The 26359-nt window shown below is 42.6% G+C and overlaps 1 long non-coding RNA gene across 1 annotated transcript; it reads right to left on the bottom strand.

Annotated features, from left to right (window-relative positions):
- Nucleotides 1–8272: 8272 nt before the first annotated feature.
- LOC136828725 (uncharacterized) lies at nt 8273–25156 on the bottom strand. The gene is made up of 4 exons (XR_010850202.1): nt 25054–25156; nt 24856–24929; nt 10928–11003; nt 8273–10094 (listed from the first exon to the last, which is right to left on the bottom strand). It is a non-coding gene; the product is annotated as an uncharacterized lncRNA (long non-coding RNA).
- Between the last annotated feature and the right edge of the window lie 1203 nt (nt 25157–26359).

Below are 26359 nucleotides of genomic sequence, written 5' to 3'. Positions count from 1 at the left end.
ACCATTCTTAGAGAAAAGCATCGTCTGCCCATGCCTGAGGGTTCTGGCATGGAGAACAGTAAACTGGTAGTTTTGTATTCTGGGCAGTTGCGAACATGTCAATATTTGGGGCTCCCCAAAGGTTCCACAACCTCTGACAGTTTTGCAGATGAAGAGACCACTCTGATGGCATCCTGTGATGAAGTAATTGCCCTTTCCTGCTGAGTTGGTCTGCTATAACAATGTTTCTCCCTGGGATAAGCTGAAATAAAAGAAAGATGTTCCTGGATTCTGCCCAAAGGAGACAGTTCTCTACCATCCTGAACAAATCTCTTGATTTTGTTCCCCATTGCCTTCCTATCAGGACAGCAAAGTTGAACTGTCTGAGTAGACTGTGATCATCTTGTCTCTGACAAGATTTTCTACTTGCATAAGGCTTTTCCAAATTGCTAGAAGCTCTAGATTGTTGATATGCATCTTGCTTTCTTCTACTGTCCAACTCCCTGACATTTCCATGTGTCCCAGAATGGCTCCCCAACCTGACACCAATGCATCTGAAGGCAATGTGAGGGCTGGGCTCTTGAGCCCAGAGGTAGACCCATCAACAGAGAGAACCCAAAAGATTTGGGGGAACTATCACTGGAAACGAATCCGGATAACAAGACCTGTCCCAAGTGTCTTTATGATAAAATTGAATTGGTCTCATTCTTAGGCAGGCCATGAAGATAAGCTTCTCTAAAGAGGCCACATGGCCCAAAAGAGACAGCCATTTCTTGGCTGGAAGTTTTTCTAAGGGTAGAAATTCTCTTAGTAGAGACAGAAAACTGTCTACTCATTTTTACGCTGGAAAAGCCCAAAAAGACCGAGAGCCGACCTTCATCCCTAAATAAACAATTGACTTGGATGGAAGAAGCATACTTATTGACATTAATCAGAATACCTATCATTGAGCCTAGTCGTAGAAGGCAATGTTTCCGCCTCAAGATTGCCTGAAACAAGTTGGCGAGAACTAACCAGTCCTCTAAATATAGCAGCAACTGGATGCCTAGCAAATGACTCCAACCCACTAATGGAGTCAACACACAGGTAAACAATTATGGGACTGTGCTCAGACCAAAACACAGGGCCTTGAATAGGAAGATCTTGCCTTCAAAGACAAAATGTAGAAATTCCCTCGACTGAAGATGGATCGGAACGTGGAAGTATGCATCTTGCATATCGATATAAATCATCCAGTCTCCCTTTTGGATGGTTGCCTGAACAGACTGGATGACTCCATCAAAAAGGGAGTCAGACGAATGAACTTGAGACTGGAAACATCGAACACTGGCTTCCAGCCCCCTGAGACTTTGGGAACAAGAAAAAGGCAATTGTAAAACCCTGGTGACATGTCTAACACTGATTCAATCGCCTCCCTGCCTAATAACTGTACGATCTCCTCCTGTAAAACTCGAAATCTCTCTACGTGATGATGGTACACAGAGAAGGATATTGGAGATGCTGACAAGGGAGGAGGAGTAACAAAAAGTATGACATATCCCTTCCTGAGCACCTTCACCACCCAAGGTTCTGCTCTGAAGCTTTGCCAGACACTCCTTACCCTACATGAAATGCACACAGTGTGGTCATCATGGCTGACCAAACACATTTGGTTAACACAAAACTCATTCCTACATAGCCAATCGAGCCTTAAGGTTTCTTGCATGAAACCCAAAATATTCTTACCTGATCTGGAATCCTTTCTGGATCTTACTGCCACCAGAAATTGGATTCCATTCTAGGGGAAAGGATCTCATACATGTGCAGCGAAGAACAGCCTTACAGAGAAATCCACTTCAATTCAGCTAGAATGAAACAGAAGCAGCATGAGGAGACCCCTGTGCCTGGGTCCAAAATCCCTATACGACGACAGTCACTAAAAATAAATACCTTTATGATATAAAGGTACGCTTTGATACAATATATGTACCTTCATGCCCCCAAAATACTAAAAACCTGGATTTAAAACAAAAAGCCTAAAAGATTGCTCTTTCCTCGGTTCAGGAAAAGACTTTACCAGCTACTAGTGGTTGACTAAGGGCTTCACTATTTCAGACATGATTTTGCATACTTAAGGTATTGAAGGGCAAAACCAAAATGCACTTCTACTGCGCTGGATTTAACTCATCCTCATGCAACCATTTGTCATCAAACTAAATGGGACAGCTCTCACATTATGAATATTTACCTTCAATAAAACTAGCTGGTACGGAGCTAGTTCTCATGTACCAGTCCAACTGAATACGTCACAGAGAACCTCGTGTTCTTTGACAAAGACATTCTAGGTTTCTAAAACCAAAATACAAAAGGTTAACTTTGCCTCTTCCAGACTTAACCTTTGACAAAGACATCTAGGTTTTCTAAAACCACAAAACAAAATGCTGACTTTTGTCTTCTCCAGGGTTAACCTTTGACAAAGACATTCCAGGTTTCTAAAACCAGAAAATAAAAGGTTAGCTTGGCCTCTTCCAGGCTTAACTCTTGACAAGGGCATCTATGTTTTCTAAATCCACAAAACAAAAGCTTAATTTTGCCTCCTCCAGGCTTAACCTTTGACACAGATGTTCTATGCTCTAAACTCACAAAATAAAAGGATAACTACCTCTTTCAGGCTTAACTTATCTAAGTAAGTTTTAATTGCCCAACATGACGAAGAATTGTTTCCTCTTCTTCCCCACCAGAGGTGAAATGGAATTCTTAGAATTCTCTGGAAACTTAGCTTTAACCTCATTCTCGGCTATTATGCAAAAAGATAAAATAGCATTCCCTTACAACAGCCTTAAGGAGATTGCTTGCAATAAATTTACTCTTTTAACTGCTGATAGTGCTAAAGAAGTTTTCATAGTAAATAATTCAATGGAACTCATTCCAGAGGCTCAAAAGAATCTGCAAATAAACTTTTGACCTGTCTAAATCTAGAGAGATTGATACAGTACTGATTTGAAGTAGCTTCCATCTCAACTGAATTCAAAACCTTAAGGTGCTGATCATCAGCCAGATCTAATAGCACATGATGCAATAACAAGGAAAGTATGGAATGATAGCCTTGAAAGTAGACAACGAAAAAGTCTTACTATGTACAAGAAAGCAGAGAAACTTTGGTGTCTACAAGGTTCCAGGAGCTGAAAATTCCTCTAGAAAGGCACCCTGAGCAATACACAAGGACACAGCTACTCTCCATTTGATTAAGGATAGAACCCATGATACCTTAGATAATCCCCTTATTGGGAGGAGACAGTCAAGCATCTCCAAGTGGTTAAGTGGGAGATGCAGAAGTTAGTGGAAGTGCATGAAATTCTGTAGTGTGAGTCAATGTCCCCTTAATGGAAGGAGAGATACATCTACCAAGAGAGCTAGAAAGTTTGAAAATTATTAGGGCTCTACAGGAGTCACTGAGCAATTCTTGAACATGAAATTTGCTCAATGCTTCCTTAGAGTAAATAAAGGGGAAAGGCCTATGAGTCTGAATCAGGCTAAACTTAAAGAAACACATCAACCGCTCAAGCCTGAGGGCCCTCAAATGGGTAGTAATCGACTGGGTGTCCATGTTCATCTGCATCTAATAAGTTTACACTTGAATGCTCCTCTAATTCCACAGCAACTGTCGAACTTGTGGATGTAATGACCACCCTGCAAGTAGTTTTATTCTTTTGAATCCCCAATCACCAAAAACACTGTTCTTCCACAGAATGAATTATCAAACCAAAATCATGTTCATTTCACTCAAAGCAACAATCTTTCCACTATGACTTTGTTTCTAACCAGGGGTAAACCTGCTAGGCATCTTCGATGGTCATTCCACCGCCCTGACACCTAGTAGGCTTTACCAGGTGTAGTGTTGGCCCTTCTATGTTGTATGTAAGTGCAATGACACCAGTCAAAATTCTTTGTTTTGTGTTACACGACAGAGGGGGAAAAGCAAAACCTTGACATTGGTTTAAGAATAAAATTGTCAACTCTTGGTTTCAGTGTCCCTCCTACAGAACCTGGTGACAATGATGGTCCTGGATTACTTACAAGTTTAACGAACATTAGCTGTAAGTCATAATCTCTTATGCTGAGACTACAGTAACTGAGTCTGATTATTTTGACAAAATCCCCAGTGAGGCCATATTTCTTAACAAAGAAAGCCCTTACCACTCACGAAGCTTCCTTTATGGCTAAAATTCTTCAAGAAATAAGTGATAGACAAGCCTGAAAATTCAAGTATCATCCCCACATCACTAGATAAGAATGAAGAGGAGTTAGGGAAGTAGACTGAAAATTTTATTGCACAGAGACTGAGCCAGGTGAAGCAACAGATCCTTGGCGCCTTTGCCATACTGTCAAGAGTTGGCCAACTTGAACCAGCTGACTTAAAAGAAAAGATCTCCTGATCCTAAAAATCGACCCCATCCACCTATGGGCAGCAAATTCCCAAGGAATACTAAGAGAGGCCCTGTACACAAGCCCAAACAAAGCACCATGAACAGCAACACCTCCTCTGTAATTACACCTTGAAGGAACTTGGGTGATTGAGGATGTACTGGTAGGAGAAAATATCTCCTGCACGTCCACCAAAACATCTGCTCGTTCTTGGGAAAGACACTAACGCCATCATGGAAATGAATGATGAATGATTTTGAGCTATCTGGCATCGTGACAACTGGGTCATTGACGCTGATATCAATTAAATGAACAACATAGCTGCTATAAAAACAATAAAAAGATAAATGAAGTATTATATTTTTGGGAGAAGACCAGCGTCAATAATACATCTAAAAATGCCACTGGCATCATACACCACATCCTCTCCAAGTATCTCGGCAAGGATGAACCTGCCATCCCAACCAAGAACCTCACAGTCAAGGGGGCCAGACAATCCTCACAAAAAGGTTGATTCTCCCTGGCCATCCAGGGCTAGTATGCGCAATCCTTAAGCAGCAAAATTTCTTTCATTCTATTTTCTCCTGTACTATTCCAATGCTCTTGAAACAAATTAATTATAAATTTTGTAACGCTTGGGAAGAAATCATTACATAAAAGTGGACACCTCCTTGGAAGTAAATCTATAGCTGTTGCTTTGGCCAATCTGTCAGCTTCTTCATTTCCATGCACACCAGCATGTGCTGGAACCCAACAAAAACTAATTTGTGTTTCCTTGTATAATAATAGGTGCACCCATTGCTGAATTTTTAAAACCAAGGGGTTAGTCGAGTTAAAAACATTAAGTGCCTGTAATGCACTCCAAGAATAGCTAAAAATTGTAAAATTTGTTTCATCAATAATTACTATTTTTTCAATAGCATTTAAAATCCAAAGCAACTCTGCAGTAAAAATAGATGTTAAAACAGGAAGTGCACCTCCGGTGCAAAACTTATTACTAAAAACTCCAAATCCAACACCAGGGCTGGATTTGGAGCCATCTGTGAATATACAAGTTGAATCCTTATGAACCTCACTGTGTTCCATAAATATGAAGTGGATCTCTATATCTCTCATATTTTTCTTAAAACCATAAAAATATTTACAAAATGAAATTTCTGTTAATTTCCATGGCAGGGTTACTGCCATTTTATAAGGAAGCACCTTATTTCTACTATCAGTAATGCCGAGTAACTGTTTAAGTCTATACCCGTAAGGTTGCGAACATTTAGGATACATCTCATAGTGCCTAAAATATCTTTCGCTTGTTATAATTTGGAAGGGTAGAGAACTGGGAAGTCTCTGCATCCTATACCAGCAGTGAAGGATGGATGACTGGCGATGGAGTTGTAAAGGCAACTCCCCAGCATCAACCAACAGGCTTGATATTGGCACTTTATCATTGCATATGGAACCTCATCAGGGCCTGGAGCTGTATCTGTACATGTTGATGAGGCAGAATCGAATTCTCTCTCCGTAAATGGAAAATTGTAGGGTTCTTCTTTACTGGATGAAAAATCAAGTGGCTTTTGTTCTTCCCTAGAACGATGTTGGTATCCAGGAGGTATTTCCAATTTCTGGGAAACTTTTTCAAAATGGTCTGCTAATTTGTTACTCACTTCCAATGCACCTGTGCCCATTAGCCTTAACACAGGGGGAAGGTTAGGAGTATATTTGCCTACTATTTTATTGACTTTTCCTCATACAGCTGAAGGTGGAGTTCTTTTATTCACTGAAGAAACAAAGGATGACCAGGATTGGCGACGGGCTGCTTTTATTGCACGCTGGAACTGTGCTCTACACTTTTTACATACTATGATGTTATGTTCTGTTCGATTTCGTCGACATCTAGTTAGAGCAGTTCTTGTGGTCCGATGAAGTAACTGAGTTCAGGCGACCACCAAGGAACTGGTCAATGGCGGAATAAGCCAGTGGTTCTAGGAACAGAATGCAATCCAGCAGTGTGAAGAGTGCCATTAAGTAAATCAGTGGCATCATCAACACTGCTAAACTCATCCACATCACCTTTGATTTAATTTTATTCCCTGAACTTATTCCAATCTGCTTTATCCAAGCACCAGTTAGGAGATCTATGCTCTGGTGGACTACTATTGCTTTTAATGATTATTGGTGCACGGTCACTACTATACCAGTCATCCAATGTTCTCCAGTGAAAGTCAATAAGGCAGTTAGAACAGGCTATGGACAGGTCGATACATGACAAAGTGGCTGTTGGTACTGTAGGAGACATGAACAGTAGACATCCATTTTGGGGCTAAAACATCACCCCAAAATGGATGTCTACTGTTCATGTCTCATACAAGAACGGTTGCAGAAGTTGATTAATCAACCCTAGTACATCATTGTAGCAGACATCACCATTGGGAGGTAAGTAAAGAGAATAAACAGTATCTTTTCCAATTAATTCTACTTCCACTGCTACTGCTTGAAGGGGAGTTTGCAGACTTAAAGATATGAGAAATGTCATGGCAAATATAAACCAAACTCCCTCCATGGCTTCCTACTTGAGGATTATAAGCAGTTCGGTATGCAGTGTATTCCCTTGGACAAGGAGTATCAATATCCAACATAGTTTCCTGTAAACAAATAAAAACTGGAAAGAATTCATGAAGAAGCATCTTAAGCTCTTCATATATGCTTAACCCTCAGACATTGACAGTTCCATTGCAAGGCGAAAATGCTGGTTATTTTCTAGAGGATTCTTTGAAAGAAGTCCACAATTCTGAATTTTTCATTTTACTGCTACTTCCTGATGATTTTTTAAATGATAATCGAGATATTTTTGGTCTTGCAATCTTTACAACATTATGTAGCTTATCTGACTGGCAAGGATTGTGGTGTATATCAACAGTGGTTTTCGAGTGAATTATCTCATTAGGCAATTTTGCTCCATCAACTTTGTTTATAGACAATATTTCTTTATTGCTAGGTATTTCAGCAGGTCTTGTAACTGGAGGGAAAAGGAAGGTGGTCCATTTTCCTATTGGGAAGTGGGAGGTGTGCTGGTTTTCCCTCTGTTATGAGAGCATTAACATGCTCTTGAGTACCAAGTTCCTCTCCTAAATCAAGCAGAGAGCACCTGAAATGAAGAGTCCGTTTCTTTGTATTGGGCATCAATATAGGCCCTTGAGGCATACGCTTCCAAAACAGTCCTGTTTCGTTGACATTAAAGATTTGCTGGCAAGTACCTTCACCAACGACAATCTTATGCAAAGCATCCTTAAATTTAGAAGCTAAGTTGACTGCCTTTTCACACTGAAAATTATGGTGGTTTTGGAAACGACGAAGCCATCCAGCACTTACTACAAAGCTTTTGTTGTGGTTATCATCATATTTTTTCTTTAGTTCCTCGTAAAGCATGCTTTTGTTTGAATGGTCAGGAGGCTGGTGGCTTTTGTATCTGGTCCTCCATCCACATGACCAGTAACTGCTCCGTTTCTTCCAAAGGCCCTATCCTCTTCTTTGACGAATGAACTGAAGCAGATGCCTTTATAGCGTCCATTACCTATTTCTCGTCTTTAAGGATGGTGGATATCACTGACTGCGATAAGTGCTCGTCAAGTGCAACTACCGTGCCTGATTTTCCTACGGCACGCTGGTTGATAATTTTCATTTTCTGCTCCAAAGTTATAGAATGCCTTTTTTTTCGCACTACCAGCAGGATACTTACTTGGTTGTTTGGCAGACATACTGATGCTACAATACACAAATTTGAGGTCTGAGTTTTATTACAGTCAAACGCGCAAAAATTGCAAACGAACACTGAGCTCATTTTACTTCATACAGTGAGAGCAAGTGAGATTGGCTCAGAGATAGATGTACCTATTCCAGCCTCTCAGGCCAACGTATCATACACCGTATGCTACCTGATCCGGTTGCGCGGAAAATTTAAAAATACGTATTTTCAAAATATTGTTGTATATATATTAACTGCTAATGCCATTGCAAAGTCAGATTATCGCAAGGCAAATTATTGTAACTCAAGCACTACCTGTCATTAGTCCTATCGGCAATAACAACCTCATACTAGGTGCTGATGACAGCAGAAGTCGCATATGTAGCGAAGATTAATGTTTACCAAAAAGATCTTTCGACTACTGGATTATACGAGACTATGAACGTGGAAAACGGAGAGGCAGGTGACGGAGGGCACAGAACCACATGGCCCCGAGAACCAACCCGGTTCCCTGGCAGCAGACTTCTTCTTCAGATTCCAACTGTTGCAGGGCAGTCCTAAGCTCAGGCTACAGACGAGGGAGGGCACCAGCACCTTACCTCTCAGGGTACACAAAAAATGATCACACCAAGGGGGGACCCGGAGCGATTCCCTAACTAATTCAGACAAACTTTGTATTGACCGAAACAAGGTTTACGTCCTGTTCTAAATTCTCAATACGCTTTCCCTGAACTGAAAAGGGAGTGGAAGGCAGAGCTACAGAGGAAACCTCAGTACTAACTAAAGCATTAGCAAAGTTGAAGCCTAGACTGAGTATGGATAACTATGGAAGGACCTGGAGAAAGGGGAAGAAATGACAGGTTGATAACCTGACCTAACTAAGTGCTTCGCAATCTAACTGCTTCCCTTCCCTTCCTATACTAACGAATTTAGCAGAAAGTCCTTTGAAAATCCCTACTTCCTCACATCTATACTGAAGATCACACTTAAAACCATTGCAGCAACGTAAACAGTTTATCTCCTAAAAAAATACGCATTCTGCTGACACAGTAATCATTCCTGCAGAACCTGACATTCTTAGCCTTGATTCCAGTGGAGGCATCCTAGGAAAAATTGATTTACAATAACGTGATAGCAGCAAAAAACCATGAAATACTAACAAGTGCCTACAGTATACCCAATGGCAATGAGGAGAATTCTGACAAAATCTTAAACATTTGTAACACACCTGGTGGAGAACAGGTGAACTAGACAGTCATCCAGGCAGCCATTCAATCTTTTGTTTGAATGCTGACTCGACTATCGGCGTGGAGATGGAAGCTAACTTTAACAGTAGGTATGATTCACCCCAAATAATAAACATTCTAAAGCCACCTGGTGGGAAAACAAGTGATTATAGGCAGTCTAACCAGGTCAGCCATGCTTCTTTGATTTTTTAAATGCCAATAGCACCTAACAGCGCGAAGATATAAGCTAACTTCAAAAGTAGGTGAGATTCATTCCAAACAATACAGTAATAATACTGAGCTACCAGATGGATAATATTAAATTGAGAAGAAATGAACATGAGATATGTATATCCTGAAATACTGAAGAATAAGAATAAATTATATATCCTGAACCACTGTGAACAACCTCATATGATAAATTACAAGATACTTAGCTGAAACCCCACTCAACTTTGAGTCAAGAGGCACTGTTATGACCCAGATAACTGACAGACCTACAGTGATATAAGCTTAACCCTAAGTTTTAATAGTGAAAGGAGATGAAATTACATTCTCTCTATAATAAAGGAGGAATCCTACATTACGTTACTTCATCTTAGTCATTCTGTTACATGGCAGAAACCTGATCAATAAATATGTAGTAAATATCAACAGTCTTCTTTCACAGCAGACATTTGTGGGATTTCGAGGAGATTGGTTTCTTGTTCAGATTGCCCCATTTATGCTGGCACATTGTAAGTTCCTTCCTGAAAATGATGAACTGATGACATCATAACAAATGCAATCTTCTTGTGGCTCACATAAATTTTAAGTACGGACGTAACCAGGCCCCAAGCAACCAGGTACAGTAAATATTAATATACCAGAAAATTAAATGACTTGCCATGAAAATTTCACTAAAATGAGTCTGAGGCTTCTAGTGTAGCTTTCAATTATCATATTACAATACATAGCTGTCTCTTCCACAAACATTATTATTATCATTATTACTATTACTTGGGCCTAGCTACAACCTGTGAAAGAAAATTCAAAAACTTGTCAATCTAACACAAAAACACCTCTAATTTGTCTTAAATCCTCCAAGTACTCCCCTGGTTGGTTCAATCATTTTCAGAAAAGCCACTTGCTGTCTTTACTAACTTTTGCATGGTACTTGTCAAAGTCAAAAACCATTTTATATAAATACACTAGAACTGACCCATAATTATTGGGGAGATGTTATGAGAAAATTACACTAGTCTTATATAATTTATGACTTCACATTTTAGGCATAAAATTTATGACTACTAAAAAGATCTATGTACTTCACTTCCTCATTTTCCTCTCTTGGGTGACTATTCCTGTACTAAATTAACTTTCCTTTTAGAACATTCTAAGAGCTATAGGCACATGAGCCTACACTTCTATTACACCTTCTTAATTCCATCATAAACCCCAGTTCATAACTTTAAACTGCATTATCTTGAGTTTCTGTAAAGCTAAAGTCCCGAAATCCGGAGTTTTGACTCCATCCCAACCAAATACCCAACTGAATAAACCAATTCCCCAGACACTTCATTTCATGTTCAATAACACTTACCTTTGTTAAAGTACAGTAGCATCTATTTTAAAATTTGTCAATTAGTTCCTTCCAGGATTTGCAAGCTGGATATCACCTAGAATGTACAAAAAGAGGTAATATAAGGAAAACCAAGTAATTTTTGCTTCATATTATCAAAATAAAGAATAATTCGTTACAACCAGGTCTCAAGCTTTCATATATATAAACCTTCATTACTTTGAACGGCACAGATGGGCTATTTGCCACTGTTTATATCTATTGTGCATTATAACGGCTATCTAAAACTCCATATATAGAGAGTTTGGTTTGCAATGTAAATTTCACAGCAAACTGGCAGAAGCCTTTTAAATCACATCAGTCATTATTATTCTTGTAATACTACTGTACACCTACATCTCAGTAGTTATAAACCTTGCCTCTCCTTCTACAGACCAAAGTTCAACCCTAAAGGAAAGAAACCTCTGTGATTCTTTCCTGAAAAACTCATTGCCTACTTTTAACCAAAGCAGTGAATAAGGGTTCAGATGGTTAGCCACCTGTAGTGTTTTGCAAACCAGGGTAGAAGAGGCATGGGCTAGCACCCTCATCCCATCAGAAAGATTTGCTGAGAACTGGAAAACTACCACCTCTGAAGATTAACGCTTTAAGTGGACTAGGTGTAAAGTTAAAAGGATCACTTGGGCCTGGATATAACCTTGTTGAGACTCAATACTATTTCCAAATCTAGTAAAGTTCAAAGGAGAGAAAACTACTAGATAATATTTGATTTATTTTGTCTGTAAAATTTATGCACTAATAAAAGCTTTCCTTCCATTTGTTTTTCTAACATTATGACTGGCAACTGTAAAGGCTATTCTGAGTGCTAACTGGTAGTGGTATATTAACAAACTCCCTTCATCTGTTTGTATTCATTCCCAGCTGTTTCTGAGCACACATCAAATTAAACTGCATGATTCTTCCCTTCTGCTGCCCTCTCAACAAGTATTTCTTTCTTGCTAAGTTGATTTCATGAATACCTTGATTTATGTAATCCCCATTGAAGGCTTAGGAATCTGGGGTGAGGGGGGGAGTGGGTTTATAGTACTGCTATTGTGATTGCAGGCCACAGACTAGAAGCTAATGCAATCTGTGATATCAAACTGCTTAACTTGGAACATCTGAAATAAATTGTCTTATTACCCTAAAAACGCCACTCTGAGCCTTGCTCTCTTAAATGCTAAGAAATTATAAGTTTGTAATTAACCTTAAAAGCAATATTTTAAAAAAATGACAAATTTAAAAATAATTTGAATTTTTCCCAACTATACAAACTTGAGGCCTTTACAATAGCAATATACTTCCGTGCAGCTGGAGACTGGCCGTTAAACTTTAAACAAAGTGGTTAAGTATGTAGCTAACTACCGGCTATAGGTTGGAGTCCCGCCCACCCAGTTGGTACGCATTCACTTTGCCTTTTGGCCCAGGGAGCAGAATGAAGGGTGGCTTGAGGTGGGCATTTAACTGTAAAGACCTCAGGTTTGTATGGTGAGGAAAAATACAAATAACTTTTAAAATTTGTCATTTGTTCCTACACAGTAACCATTAGTCTTTACAATACAAAGACTTATTTCCTTGGTGGGAGGATTCTGAGTAAGCTTCTGAACTGACTGGTAGTTTGTCACACCTGGGCCTCCTTCCTGGTCATATAAGAGCAAAGGAAGGAGACCATGCCTCTGACGTGTTGAACAGAAGTGTGAACAACTGTGTGTTCAACTGTCAGACTTCTGGACCTTTCGAATTAATGTGTGTGTAGCAACTTTACTTTGAAAAAGGCTTGGATGAACCCAGGGCGTTGGAGACAATAAAATTACAGATAACGAATGGGTCGTTTTATCATCAGTCCCTCTCTCCCCTTGCTCTAGAGAGAAGGGAGGACTTGCATCCATTAATCTATCTAAGATTATACAACGGGTACTTGGTTATGTAAGCTCACCTGCATGGCCCGTCCGAACAGCATGTGACGGATGGCTACTCGTCTTTCTCTGCCAGTCCCCAACTCACATTCACTCTTTGCCATCAAACACCTTAGGCGGGATTCAGTGTCCACTATGGGAGCTGGGAGAGCTACACAACTTGTTGAGCAGCCACCATAGGACCCAGGGAAAAAGTGTCCCAAGGCCTGTGGGCAACATCCTGAAGGTAGAAAGACATTGTGAGTGGACAGTCTAGACTACTTTCTGTCTTAATACCCATAGAACTGACAGGTTCTTTTGGAGTGCAAGGGATGGATTAATGTCCCTATCCTCATGAGGTACTCGGAACGAACTCCTGGCTACATGCTGGGTGTGGGGTCTGTTTATTGACAGCCTCACAAAGCTAGATGGATTTTGTGTTTTTGAACACTTTTTTCTTAGCCAAGCCAGTGCTAATGAAGAGTCGTCGACACTCAGGCTTGAGATGTCGAGTCCTCTGAAGATAGTACCATAGTACTCTAACTGGACACAGTAGTAGTATCTTGTTACGATCACTAACAACCAGTTCCTAAATGGGACTGAACATGACTCGAAAGTCTTCACTATGAGTTCTGGGACACACTTGAGCATGACAGAACCTCATTCCTTGAGTGCTGTAGTCTTCCTGTAGGCCAAGGCCTCTACAGACATAGAAAATTAAGCAAGAGAACTTCTTCTCCAGGAGAGCTTGCCTGTGGGTTTGCATCACCTTTCTGAGACCCTGGCACAGTTCCCATGCGAGAATGTGCAGATGGGTGAGGCTGCACCTGTGTGTTGGGCATTCACTCTCTTGTAAAGTTGGGCTCGGGTCCATAGATTGGGGGACCTTACTAGTGTCACAGGAGTCTGTGGGACTTCTAAAATGCAGTGGCAGAAGAACCTCACCTGCCTTATCATTAAATATAGGGTTTAAATGATTTCTTGGTGCCAATTTATTACTGCATTTTAGTGACATGGGGGTCTCTACTGGTCAGCCCTGTGCACCTATTTGAACATGACAGTACAGGTGTCCATGGAGAACTGTGCACCTCTGGTGACCTGTGTGTCCTTGGAACTCATGCACCTGTCACTCAGACTGCCCATGGCATTGGGATCTGTGGCACACCCTGCAACAGTTGCTACCGATACATCATTAAAAGGGGTCCGACTTTTATCCCTGATGATGTGACAAAAGTTAAATGTAAATTGTGGAAAGAAGATCTCAAGAGGGGGAAAAGATTCACTGGTCCAGTAATGATGAAACAAAATTCACGGGGACCTGTGTCAGAGGAATGGATGTTCATGGAGAACAAGAATGATTTTAGTAACCACTCCTAAATAACAGTAATATGGCTCCCGTGGCATGGGGGTCCACAGAGCTCCATACAATGGTCCTGTGTCTGTAGACAGGGAAGAGCAATTGAGAGATCCCTTTGCCTCTTCCGAGTGTTCCAAGGGTGTTGGGAGATGTTTCTACCAACGACCATGGAAGTGGAATGATGGAACAGCACACAGACAGCTTCTGTTGTGCTGATCTATCGTTGGGAGGTTCCAAAGACTGGAAAATCCTGAGTAATGTCCGGGTGTAAGGGCCAAATCCCACTCACCTAACACTGGTGGCTGAGCTTATTTGCCATTATGTTCCGTTCCCCGTAATGTACTTGGCTAACAGCTCTACCAAGCGTGCAACCGCCCACTCGTACAACTACACTTCTAACATGTGGAATTGAAGGGAAACCAGTCCCCCTCCCTGTTTGTTAACAAAAGTTACTTTTGTGGTGATGGGGGTATTGACACTCATCAGCACCACAGAGTAGCTTGCCAAGATCCTGAACCTCTCGAAGAACTAAGGACGCTGTCTTGAGTTCCATGATATTGATGTGGAGGTGTTTTCCATTCCAGTTCCACTTAGGACTGCCCTGCGACAGTTGGAATCTGAGGAAGAAGTCCGCTGCCAGGGAACCTTACTATAGTAAGAACTACTGTAGTACTAACTGTGATTTCACTACCCTCACTGCCCCACCAACAGTGAGGATGGTGAAATCACAGTGAATAATGCAGTGGTCATCACATGATACCATGAGTGTGCAATTTAATCTCTCTGATACCTTTTAATCACTATGATGTGTGCTGCATTTTAGTAGTACAGTACTATACTGTAGTTGGAGCCTAATAACTTTTAACTGCCCCACCAACAGTGAGGTGGTTTTTGCAGTGGTCCTCACCATACCATGAGTTTGTAATTCAGTCATTAAAAATCCCTTTGTTTCTTTATGCTGCTTTTTCCTCATTAAACTGCATTTACGCAGTAGTACTACAGTAGGAACTACTGCAGTACTAACTGTGATTTCACTACCCTCACTGTCCCACCAACAGTGAGGATGGTGAAATCACAGTCAGAGATGCAGTGGTCCCCACCATGATACCATGAGTGTGCAATTCAATCTCTCGTTCCTACCTTTTAATCACTTTGTTTCTTTACGCTGGTATTCTTTATTAAACTGCATTTGCACAGAACTACTGCAGTACTAACTGTGATTTCACTACCCTCCCTTCCCCACCAACAGTGAGGATGATGAAATCACAGTCAGCGATGCAGTGGTCCTCACCATGATACCATGAGTTTGCAATTCAATATCTCGTTCATACCTTTTAATCCCTTTGTGGCTCTATGCTGCTTTTCTTCATTAAACTGCATTTGCGCAGTTGTATCACAGTAGGAACTACTGCAGAACTAACTGTGATTTCACTACCCTCACTGTCCCCCCAACAGTGAAGATGGTGAAATCACAGTCAGCAATGCATTGGTCCTCACCATGATACCATGAGTTTGCAGTTCAATCTCTCATTCCTACCTTTTAATCCCTTCGAGGCTCTGTGCTGCTTTTCTTTATTAAACTGCATTTGCGCAGTTGGGGGTGTGAGCTTACTCTGTGATTTTTGCCTTGGCAACCGAGGTCGAAGTGGACGCTTCTCAGAGGTTTTGTGCTCAGCGATTTTTCTGTTTGGTCTTGGAAGACTGAGGTGTTGTTGGGTGTATGGGAGGACAGACTTCTAGTTTCAAAGAAGAAGGGAACAATTTTCTTTCTTCTCTGTCTGTCACATCCCTCTTCCGTTTGCTTGAGTCCCGTTTTCTTTACTTGAGGGTAGACTTGCGTGTTCTTTCATGGAGGGTCGACTGGGTGTGTTTTTTTTTTTGTTTGTTTGCCCTTGAAGACTCAATGTTCATCTTGACCTATTTTGCGGTCAGCTGTGCGCACAGCCCATCTATATGTTTTTTTCCCTGTGGGATTATGAATTGATTGTGGGTTTAGATAGTACTGCCCTTTGATTTTGGGGGTTAATTGTTGGAATACATGGATATTAATATTGTACGGATCTCCTGTGTGGGGATTTTTGGAGAGAATCCCTTTTTTTGGGGGGGGCAGGTTTCCTTCCTCATGACTTGGGAAAATGGCTGGAGGGGGCGATGATCAGGCTTTGCTTCATAAAATCACAACGGTCGCACCAGGAGTTTGTCTATTCCAAGGGTTCGTGGATGGGGTTCTTCTCATCCAGTGCAGTTTTTTATTGAGAGTCTTAATTTTCTAAATGCTAAGGGGATTAAAGATGACAGTGGTATTCAGGGAAGCTAAGACTCTCTTAGAATTTAATTCGCCAGGTGCAAAACTTGGTCGACTCTCCAGGAATTTCTTAGGACAGCTTATGGTGCTGTGGGGAGCGGAGATTCAGTCCGCAATTTAAAGCCAGTGTTTGAGTTCTCAGACACCTCGGTTTCGTTGTTTTAACTGTAGTATGCAGCGACACATTAAGAGGTTTTGAGTCAAATATTGTGGCAGTTGTAAGAGTTTTGGTCATCCTTGGCAGTTTTGTCTGGTTCTTAAATGGGATGAATTTAGGAGTGCGCCTCAGGGTTTTGGCATTTCTAATAAAACAACTCCTCGAGGGGGTTTTTCGAGGGTTTCTAGGGACCGGCAGAATTTTTGGGGGTTGAACAACGAAAGGGGAAAAGGTGATGAGTGTTTCTTGCGATATAGGACTTCTCGCTGAGCCCTTAGAGCTGAAGCCAATTGTGAAAGGGTCTGTGCATGGTGTCGATGTCTCAGTATTTACTGATACTGGTGAGTCTGTTAATCTGATGAATTATGATTTATATCGATCAATGTTTTCTGATTGCTGTTTGAGGCCTACTAAAGAGACAGTATGTTATGTTCAAGCAAATAGGTTGAGTTTTGGATTACACAGGTGTTTGTTTGTCCTTGGGAAGTAAAGTTTTTATAGAGCCATGTTAGGTTTCACAAGGGGCTGCTTTGGGGGAATACATTGTCATTGGGTCATCCAGCATGCCATCAAAACAGAATCTCGGTTCATATGGGGATAGGCGGAATAACTGTTGGGGCACCTGGGGTTTTTATCCCATATGAGGAAATTGATGAAATTAAAGGGGATCATGATGAGGGATCAGGTGTTGATAACGGTTTATGGGTGGATACTGAAATGTTTCTGAGGGGAAGAAGTGTTACAAAGGTATTTTATCTGAAGAGGTGGTTTTGGGCCCAGGTATGGTTGCTCTGGTGAAATTGCGAGTGAAAAATGTAAAAACGCCCATACAGGTGTGTATGAATAATACATTTGAGAACATTTACTTTTCCATTCATTCATTATCATAAATCATAAATCACTAAGAAATTCAAAATGCCGTAATGGCATATTGTAGTTCCTTCTTTACATTACAGAATAAAACCTGTAGAACCCACAGATCTACACTCGTCTTCCACCTGCTCCAAAAATGAAGGAGCCTTGCTCCCACTGGGACACGGAGGACAGGTAACTCACTTGCGAGGGACAGGTTGGTTGGAAGGCTTCTTGTTGGGTCGTACTGGACGCAGATTGGCTCTCAGACGGGACTGGAAGCGACCTCTACTTCCTCGAAAGGGCTGCTGAGCCAACGGAGAAGTCCAGACAACTGAAACCACGGAAGAAGCTCGTGCAGGAATCCTAGTCCTCTTGGCAGACTGAGCAAGCAGGTCTTGAGTTGACTTCTTCTGCAGTTTGCCCATCACTCGTTCCAAAGTTTCCTACAGAAACAAGCAGGTGAGATCTAAAGGAGCAAACAGCAGGGAAGAACACTGAGAGGGAGTGACCCCTTAGAGGTGAACGAGCACCACAAATCCTGCTTTTTAAGCACTCCTGTTGTAAAAATAGTAGACAACTTGTGGGTGCTCTCACTGCTCTATCTGCACAAGCCAGAACACCCAACCAGTCTGCGGCAAAGTTTTCCAGAAGCGACGAGCAGTCCTCAACCTTTTTAGCCAATGCTCCTACAGTCCAGTCGAGGAAACTCAGGACCTCGAAGGTCTTAAAAATATGCTTTAGAAGATGATCTAATTCTGAAATGGTAAAAAGGACCCTAGCTGAAGAGAAGGCTGCGCGACATGTTGCCTCGATGAGACTGGAGAAGTCGCCTTGAGAGGAGGCAGAAACTCCCAAGGAAGGAGCTTCTCCAGTGGGATACGACAGATACTTTTGTCGTATCAGATGAGAAGGAGGCATACAAAGACTGCTTTTCCAACATCCTCTTCTCCGATAACCATTTGTCGATATGTGCCAGAGCTTTCCTAGATGAGGAGGAAAGAACCATGCGCTGTAACTTGGCAGACCCTGCAGGTTGCTGCTTCATAAATGCCAAGCCTGGAGAGAATGGAGCATCTGGAGAGAAGAAATCCGGATAACACACCAGGAAGAAGTGCAAAAGTGCAGAATAGTTCAACATTGGTGCAACCTCATCCACAGGTTCCTCCTCAGAGGAAACAGGAGACATCGGAGGGTCCACGGGAATCTGAGCCATCGGAGGGTCCACGGGAATCTGAGCCATCGGAGGTGGTTTCTGTAACAGGCTCAGAATGCTATCCAGTCCGCACTGAATAGGTGCCAAAGACAGATCCTAAACTACAGGAGAACCAACACCTGTTACGCCAGGTACTGAGTGTCCCATCTGTGGCACCACATGCTTACTTGCAGGTGGACAGACATCAACATTAACACCCACTGATACTAGATGCTCGGACATTGGGCGCCCGATCACAGACTGATCGGACTCATCACACTTACTAATATTTACACCTTTCACAGACACTAGAGGGTCGGACACCTGAAGCTCGGACACTGGGCGCCTATACGATGGATGCTCAGACACCTGGCATCCACATACTGAATGTTCATACAACGAACGATCAATATCGTGGCACTCGGACACTGAGCGCCCACGAGCTGGAGGCACGGACAATGGGCGCTCATACGAAGGAGGCTCGGACACTGGATGATCAAACGAAGTGAGTTCAAACACTGATTTCTCAAATGATGGGCGCTCAGACACAGAAAGCTTACCTCCTGGGCACTCATACACTAAATTCTCAGACTCTGGGCACTCGGACACTTTACGTCCATACACAGGACTAACATGCACTTTCTTGGACAACTTACGGCACTCGGTGGACACTGAATGGGGACTCCCAAAAACTACAAGAAGGAAGAGGGCTTCGTACCCTTTCCATTGCTTGCTTATGAGCCGGGGAGAGTCATCTTCCACTGAGGTGCCAGACCTTTTCAATGGTCTCGAAACCTAAGCGAAGCACCGATTGCGCTTTTTGGCCCCATTGGAGTCCTCACTAGAAGATAACATATGCACTTCCAAGCGGACGCCTTTCCAATGGCGGTCCTCCAAATCTTGGGACTTGCAGACAACAGGCTCGGTTGAGGGAGCAACTACTCATGAGCAAAACCCACCGACCTCCCTTGGACTGCCAGTTTGCTTCCTCCCAGGTGAGCAAGGGGAGTTTAGTAGGGACTTTGGTCTAAGAGCATCGGTGGGACGAGTAACCAACCCTCCACTAACACTGCACTCAACACTGCACCAACACTGTTAAATTTGTCCATAAGGGCACACACTGAGTTCCCAATCTGGCAAATGGTGTTCACCAACATATCAAATTTCAGATCGACTCCGGCTTCTAGGCTGGCAATGGCATTGGGTTCAGAAGAATGGGAGCCAGGGATCGGAGTTGCAGGAAAGTCAGAGGACTAGGACTGGAGATAGGGAAAAGGTGGTCACAGGTGTTAAAGGGAAAAGTAATTCAGCAACATATGGGAAAAGGTGGTCACAGGTGTTGAAGGGACACGTAATTCAGCAACATCAACTCCCGGAGACAAAACCTGACTAGCAGAAGCCTTAGCTTCAGCCCTAGCAGTAGCCTTTCTCAGTCTGTCACATTGCAATTTCTCTAAATGTGCATGCAAAAGTCTTCCACTTCCCCTTATCCCAGTCCTTACATTCTTCACAGTTAATTTCTGGTGAGCAAACTTGCTCCCTACATGGACTGCATACAGTGTGACTGTCGTACTTAGCTGAAGTTAACCTAGTCTTGCAGCCTTTACTAAAATATCTAACGCTAGACAAGCTAGAATCTGCAGCGAGAGACCCGGGTCTAGGTGCACAGGTTCGGGTCAACCCGCTTGGTTGGTAATGCCCTCTCCAAAGGCATATAGAAGCACTTCTGTCAAGGCAGAGGAGGAGGAAGCAGCTTATCCGAACGGTTCAAATGAAGTGAATTACCTTGCTCAGAAACAAGTTTATTCACTTGATTGAGAACTCCTCTGGCAAGTGTGGACCACGGCAGCCCCACCAAAACCTTGGGTTCCTTTTTCGGACCCCAGAAGGATTCAGGGTGCGAAGAACGGTCTACAGATGAGGCCATGGTCCCATCCCCAAGGTCGTTGTGCTGACGGATCAGTACAATGACCTCTGCAAAGGTCCTCCATATTTCGGGGTTGTCCACATCCTGGGGGAGAGGACCCTCAAGTCCTTTCAGGGTGCGGTCCTCCCGATCTACTTTTCCTGCAGGAGGGAGAACCTTGGCAGTCACCTTGGATCCATCCTGCACTACGCGGGTGTACGACCTAGTCAATCCGAGGGCCAAGCCAGGAATGTATGCCGCTGTAGTTGAACTCTGGGGAGAGGGGTCTCCAGAGTTCCTCCTGTCCGACTCGCCCCTCCCAGGAAAACCCCAGGAGGTTGAAGGGGCAGGCGAGGAGGATCGGGCACCCCAACTGGTTCCGCTGGCGGAACCAGCAGGAGGAGTGGGTCGAGAGCGGTCATCAACCCACAGTGATGACCGCAACCCAGGTCCAGGAGAGCGCTTTCGCCTTAGCGAAGTGCTGTCCTGAGGACAGCATAGCAGTTCATGCAAGCCAAACCGAGCGCTCAACTTGACCGAGCCAGGCCGGTCACGTGAATGTGATCGGGGACTGGGTGGGGTCGAACGTGCAGCTGGCTGACGAGAACTTGTGCTGTCCTCTTGACAAGCCCCAGTCTTCTTCGAGGCTGGAACCTCGCGAGAAGACTGTACAGGGGACCTCCTCTCTGTCTCACCAGATACTCGGACTCGAGAGACCAAGGCACCTACCTGGGAACCTGGCTTGGCACTTGAGGCAGTGCCAGCAGGCAGAGCCGAGACACCTGCATGTCTTGGCTCATTCTCTCGTCCTGTGCCTGAGTCGGTATGGTGAGCGGACTCTCTGGTACTGGTTTGGGATACCCGAGTCTCCTTAAAGCCTGGGTACTCGGAGTGGCTCGTGAGCGAGCGCCCGACACAGTGCCAGCCTTCGAAGTGGACCTCTTAGGTGCAGCAATGGGTGTCTCTGCAAGCCTGCGACTCCCGAAACGCTAGACCCAGGGGTCAACGATTGGTTCCCTGACCCGAAGGACAGGAAGAGCTGACGAGAGATCCTACTGCTTCCCGTGGGGAGGGAAGCAGTCACTTAGAAGTCCCAGGATGGGATTTCTTGGTGGGGGGGGGGAGGGACAGCCTTCTTCTTCTTCGACCAACGTGCCTTGGAAGAAGGGGAGGAGGTAGCAGATGATGATGGCGACGAAGATGAAGACAATGAAGACAAAGACGACACCTGACTAGACCTCTTCTTTGACTTCTTTGTCATCTTCTTCAGGATGGCAGTCAAGTCTCCCATCCAGGAGGGAGCAGCAGATGTCACAGGAGCAGCCGGGGTGGCCAGCGTAGCAGGAGCAACCCGGGCTTCAGATTTGTCAACAGTGGTGACAGGGGGCAGCCAATTACAGCCCGAGAGCCAGGAAAGCCAGGAGCAGCGACTGGAACAGCCTGAGCAGGTGGAGGAGCCAGGACAGGCCAAGAGCCAGGGAAGCCAGGAGCCGTGAATGGGGTGACTGGGATAGCCGGGGCAGGTGGAGCAGCCAGGATAGCCCGGGAGCCAGAAAACCCAGGAACAGCAGGAGCAGGAACCACAAGATGAGACATGGAAGAGGTCACCATCATGGAGAGTCTTGGCTGGGACAGCGGGGCCATGGAGAAGCCAGAGGCAACGTGTGCTGAAATGCCAGCACAGCAGTCACCTTGGTCCCCATGAAACAGTCACCGGCATCTTGGCAAAAGCTGTCATTGTCACAGCGCTGGAGCGCCAGTCAGATGAGAGAGGAGACCCTCCACTGATGGGGTGCCAGGGAGACCCAGGTGGAGCCAGGCTGAAGTCAGATCCGCAGCCTGCCCCTCGAGAGAGGCTTCTCACCAAACCTTAAGGAAAAGTCGGGTCAATGGGGGGAGTCTCTACTCGCTCCGGAGGAGGGATCCCCCCGGGGAGAGGAGAGAGGCCCCCGTGAAGAGGTCGTTCTGATCATCCGGCTCCCCCCCCCCGTTATTCCATGCCTGATGAAGCGAGCAAAGAAGACGAAGGGGAGTCCTCTACTGAAGGAGAGACAGCCAGAAGGGGAAGTTTGCCGGGAGCAAGAAACAATGCTGAAAGGTTAGCCACCAAGGGGGTGTATAACCCTCAGACAATGCATTGGAAGGCTTCCTCCAGTACTGTTTCCACCCCTCAAACTTCACCCACTGCTCAGCTGACCAGGAGCAACACTAGGGACAAGTAGATACTTGTGAACACATACCCCCCTGCAAGAGGAGCAAAGGGTGTGTGGGTTCACATTAATAGTTGACCTGAAGCTACTAAACTTCTTCCCGCCAACCCCAGGACACACATGCTGGGGGGAAGGCAGGCTGACGAGGTTTATTTCCTTCATGAGCTTGCAATCAAAGCAAGGAAAAAAAGAATAGATCCCTCTGGGAAAACAGCTCAACAGCAGTCAGGGCAGAGAGCGAGAAACACGTCTGCATTGCACGACGGCTGAAGCAAATTGGTATGTTTACATCCGGGCAGGCATGATGCCCGCCTCCCGGACAGTGGTTAACTGCCTAACCACCTTGTTCAAAAGTTCAATGGCCGTTTCTAGCTTCGCTGAAAGCAATTCCTAATGTAAAGGACTGATGGTTTGTATATTGTGTCGGAACAAACCTGCCTCCATTTCTTTGTGGTTAAGACTTTTCAGTCTGGGGTAGCTTTAGGAACTGAGTTACAGTCCCATTGGTTTTTGCATTCCAAATTCCAGGTAACAGATAGACTCTTCCCTAATACTAGCTAACACCAGCATGGCTCCATGTCCCCATATCTAACCCAACTCAGAAACTTTAGGTCAATACAATAGTCTTGAGGAGGCGAGTGAAACCTAGGCTACGTATAGTAGCTTACAATGACAATGGCTTAGTAACTATTGGGAGATTTTCTGTAGGCTAAATGATCTCTACCATCTTGGAATGGCCTACCAGCATGCCTACGGGGTGAACTATTGCCTAAACAAACATGTCAGAGCCCTGCAGATGGCTCCACCTCTGAGCCTAGCCTAATCTTTCACTCTCCTGAGGATTTCAAGCGTCTTCGATCCTACTGAAATTATCACTGATCTTGCATGACAACTGAAGTGCCTAATACCAAAAGGGAAGCCTAACCTATGACTACAATCCATTCATGTCCACTCCCCTACCAGCAAGCATTAGATGGTAAAATTGCAAGCTCTTACCACGGCCCTCTTGCTCAGCAGTTACCTACTGGCTTGTGTACAAAATGGGTGCCATGCTTACTACCAGCCCCTTGGGGACGAATGTAAAAACATAAATAGAACAAAATAGGTTATTATGGGCTATACATAAACAAAGGACACAAACAAAAGATAGTAAATAAATGTTGGCTGCAGTGGTAGCACGCAATTTCACCTCTTAGGGCTACAGCCTAAGGTACCATAGGCTACAGGCACCAGCCTAGGTTTCCCTAGGGTATAGACCACTACCTTGGGTACCCTAGGGTAAAGTAGAATTTCACTGGAGTTCCCTTAAGAGAGAGCCTAATTGGGTCGGTATTATTTTATATGAAACTGTAACCTACATTTTTGAGAAGGCCTCTTCGTTCTCGTTATTTTGAATCCCATAAACACTATGCCCAAATGATAAATAAAAAAATTAATCAAATTACGACTTATATGGTAAGACAATATCAGCTCCCCCATTGCTAACACGGCAAAACTGTAACCAGTAAAGACCCTAGGTTAAGTTAGGTTGGTATTTTTTTAGGTTCTTTTAGCCTTGCCCAGTGCCCTATCATACCCCGGCCATTTTTGCATGAAAAACCCAAAATGGTTTATCATGCAAAAATGGCTGGCTGGAGTCTTATTGGCAACTTATAAAATTTTCACCAAATTTTACCGTTGGGTCTCGGCCACAATTTTCAGTTCGGCACTTTTTGGTCCACGTTACGTTCACATGACACTTTAAATTCCTAATGAAATTATCATGTACTGTACCTGAATAAGAATTACTATTAGTATAATGGGGAGGAAATGAAAATTACATGACGAAATAACGATTATGACAAAGTTCAACTTAAAGGAAGGTAAATTCAATGTATGGCTGATGTATCCACACAACAGAAAAATAAGACATTAAATATAAAATGCAAAGACACTATATTGAATATACAGACAAGGAATAAACAAATACTGACATAAATATACAATGCAAAGACGCTATATTGAATACAGACAAGGAATAAACAAATACTGACCATAAATAGGCTGGATTTTAGCGAAATTTACAAAATCTTCACTGGAGGCCGGTTTGGGTGTCAGTCACCAGGTCCTATGACGAAAACATCGCGAAGCAAACTTTGTAAATCATCATGAAAATAATATGATTCAGTTAAATTCCGTGAAATCTTAAATTAAATTAATTCTAAGTTTATTATTTATTCAAACAATCTAACCTTTTCACGGCATTTTCCAGTAACTTTAGGGTTGTTTTCTAAAATATATGGAGACAGTAACGGTATAGACATCTATTGGTAATTACAGTAACTATAATACAAATGTAGGATTAATAGTTAACTGACAACTTTTTTGTTTACTCAACGAGTTAACCTTTGGTTTTATATAATACATAAAAAACAACAATGCGATATAAGTTATAGATTAAAAAACACAATTATTTCCTTTGATCCTAAATATTATTCTTCGTTTCTGCAAAAATTACCAAAATAATTAAATTTTAAAAACATTCAATAGCAGCTCTAACACGGCTGACCTTTTCAGTTAGGCTATAGTCACTCTTTAAAAAATAATTGTATAAAGCCTGTTATGTAATCATAAAAGCTAAATGTAATAAAAAATGGTATTAATTACAAATAATTCTGATAATAAGTGCCAATAAAGATGTATTCACTAAAAAAATAAAGTAATATTAAAGGTATTCTGCTATGAATGTATGGTAAGACAAGCATTCAGAGGAACTTTCAAACTTGACGGATATCTAGAAGTAAAACACAACATATTATTTACAAAATAATTAAATAGCCAATGGATAGACATTTATTGAATTAAATAAAGTATTTAAGTGTAAAATAGTGAATAAACTTGACTTTATCACAAAAACGGGTATTTCTGGGAGCTTTTGCTAAGTCGTTTCGTAAAGTATTTTCCAGACATCATTCACAAGGGCAAAGTGAACTAAAAATAAATAAAATAAAAATACTTTTGTCATGTAAAATGAATTCAGTTTGGATGGAATGGCTATCAAGTGTGAATTAAATTATAGCTATAAGCAGTTAAATGAGTCAAGACTTCATCATTGAAAAGACTGACGTAAAATCCTGATATACATAAATAGCCTACTAGCTGAGTCTTGCAATTATAAAAATATTTTCTTTGATCTAAAGAATAGTGTGAAATTTTTCTGTTTAAAAAATATTTTGAATTATAATATAAATGACCCATAAGCTATGCCGGCTATTTCGTGGAAATTAAGAAAATTAGTAAGATAATCGTAATAATAAAATTATAACTAGCAACTTTTAGGGGCTAAGTAACTTGAACACTTTGGTATGGTTCTCTCTGACTTTTGGTATATGACCATTTACCGCCAACTTCCTTGATTTAATATGTATTAAATTTGGAATACACAAAATTTTCAATAGTAAAATAAAAAATCATAATTCACATCATTTAGAAACAATTTCACCTCACCTTTAAAACTTTGTCTGCTTTGTCTCGTCTGCTGTTTCAGAAAAGGACTAT

The sequence above is a fragment of the Macrobrachium rosenbergii genome, chromosome 3 (genome assembly GCF_040412425.1).
Source record: "Macrobrachium rosenbergii isolate ZJJX-2024 chromosome 3, ASM4041242v1, whole genome shotgun sequence".
NCBI lineage: Eukaryota > Metazoa > Arthropoda > Malacostraca > Decapoda > Palaemonidae > Macrobrachium > Macrobrachium rosenbergii.
Note: the sequence above shows the minus strand (reverse complement) of the source record. Positions and strands in the feature narration are given on the sequence as shown.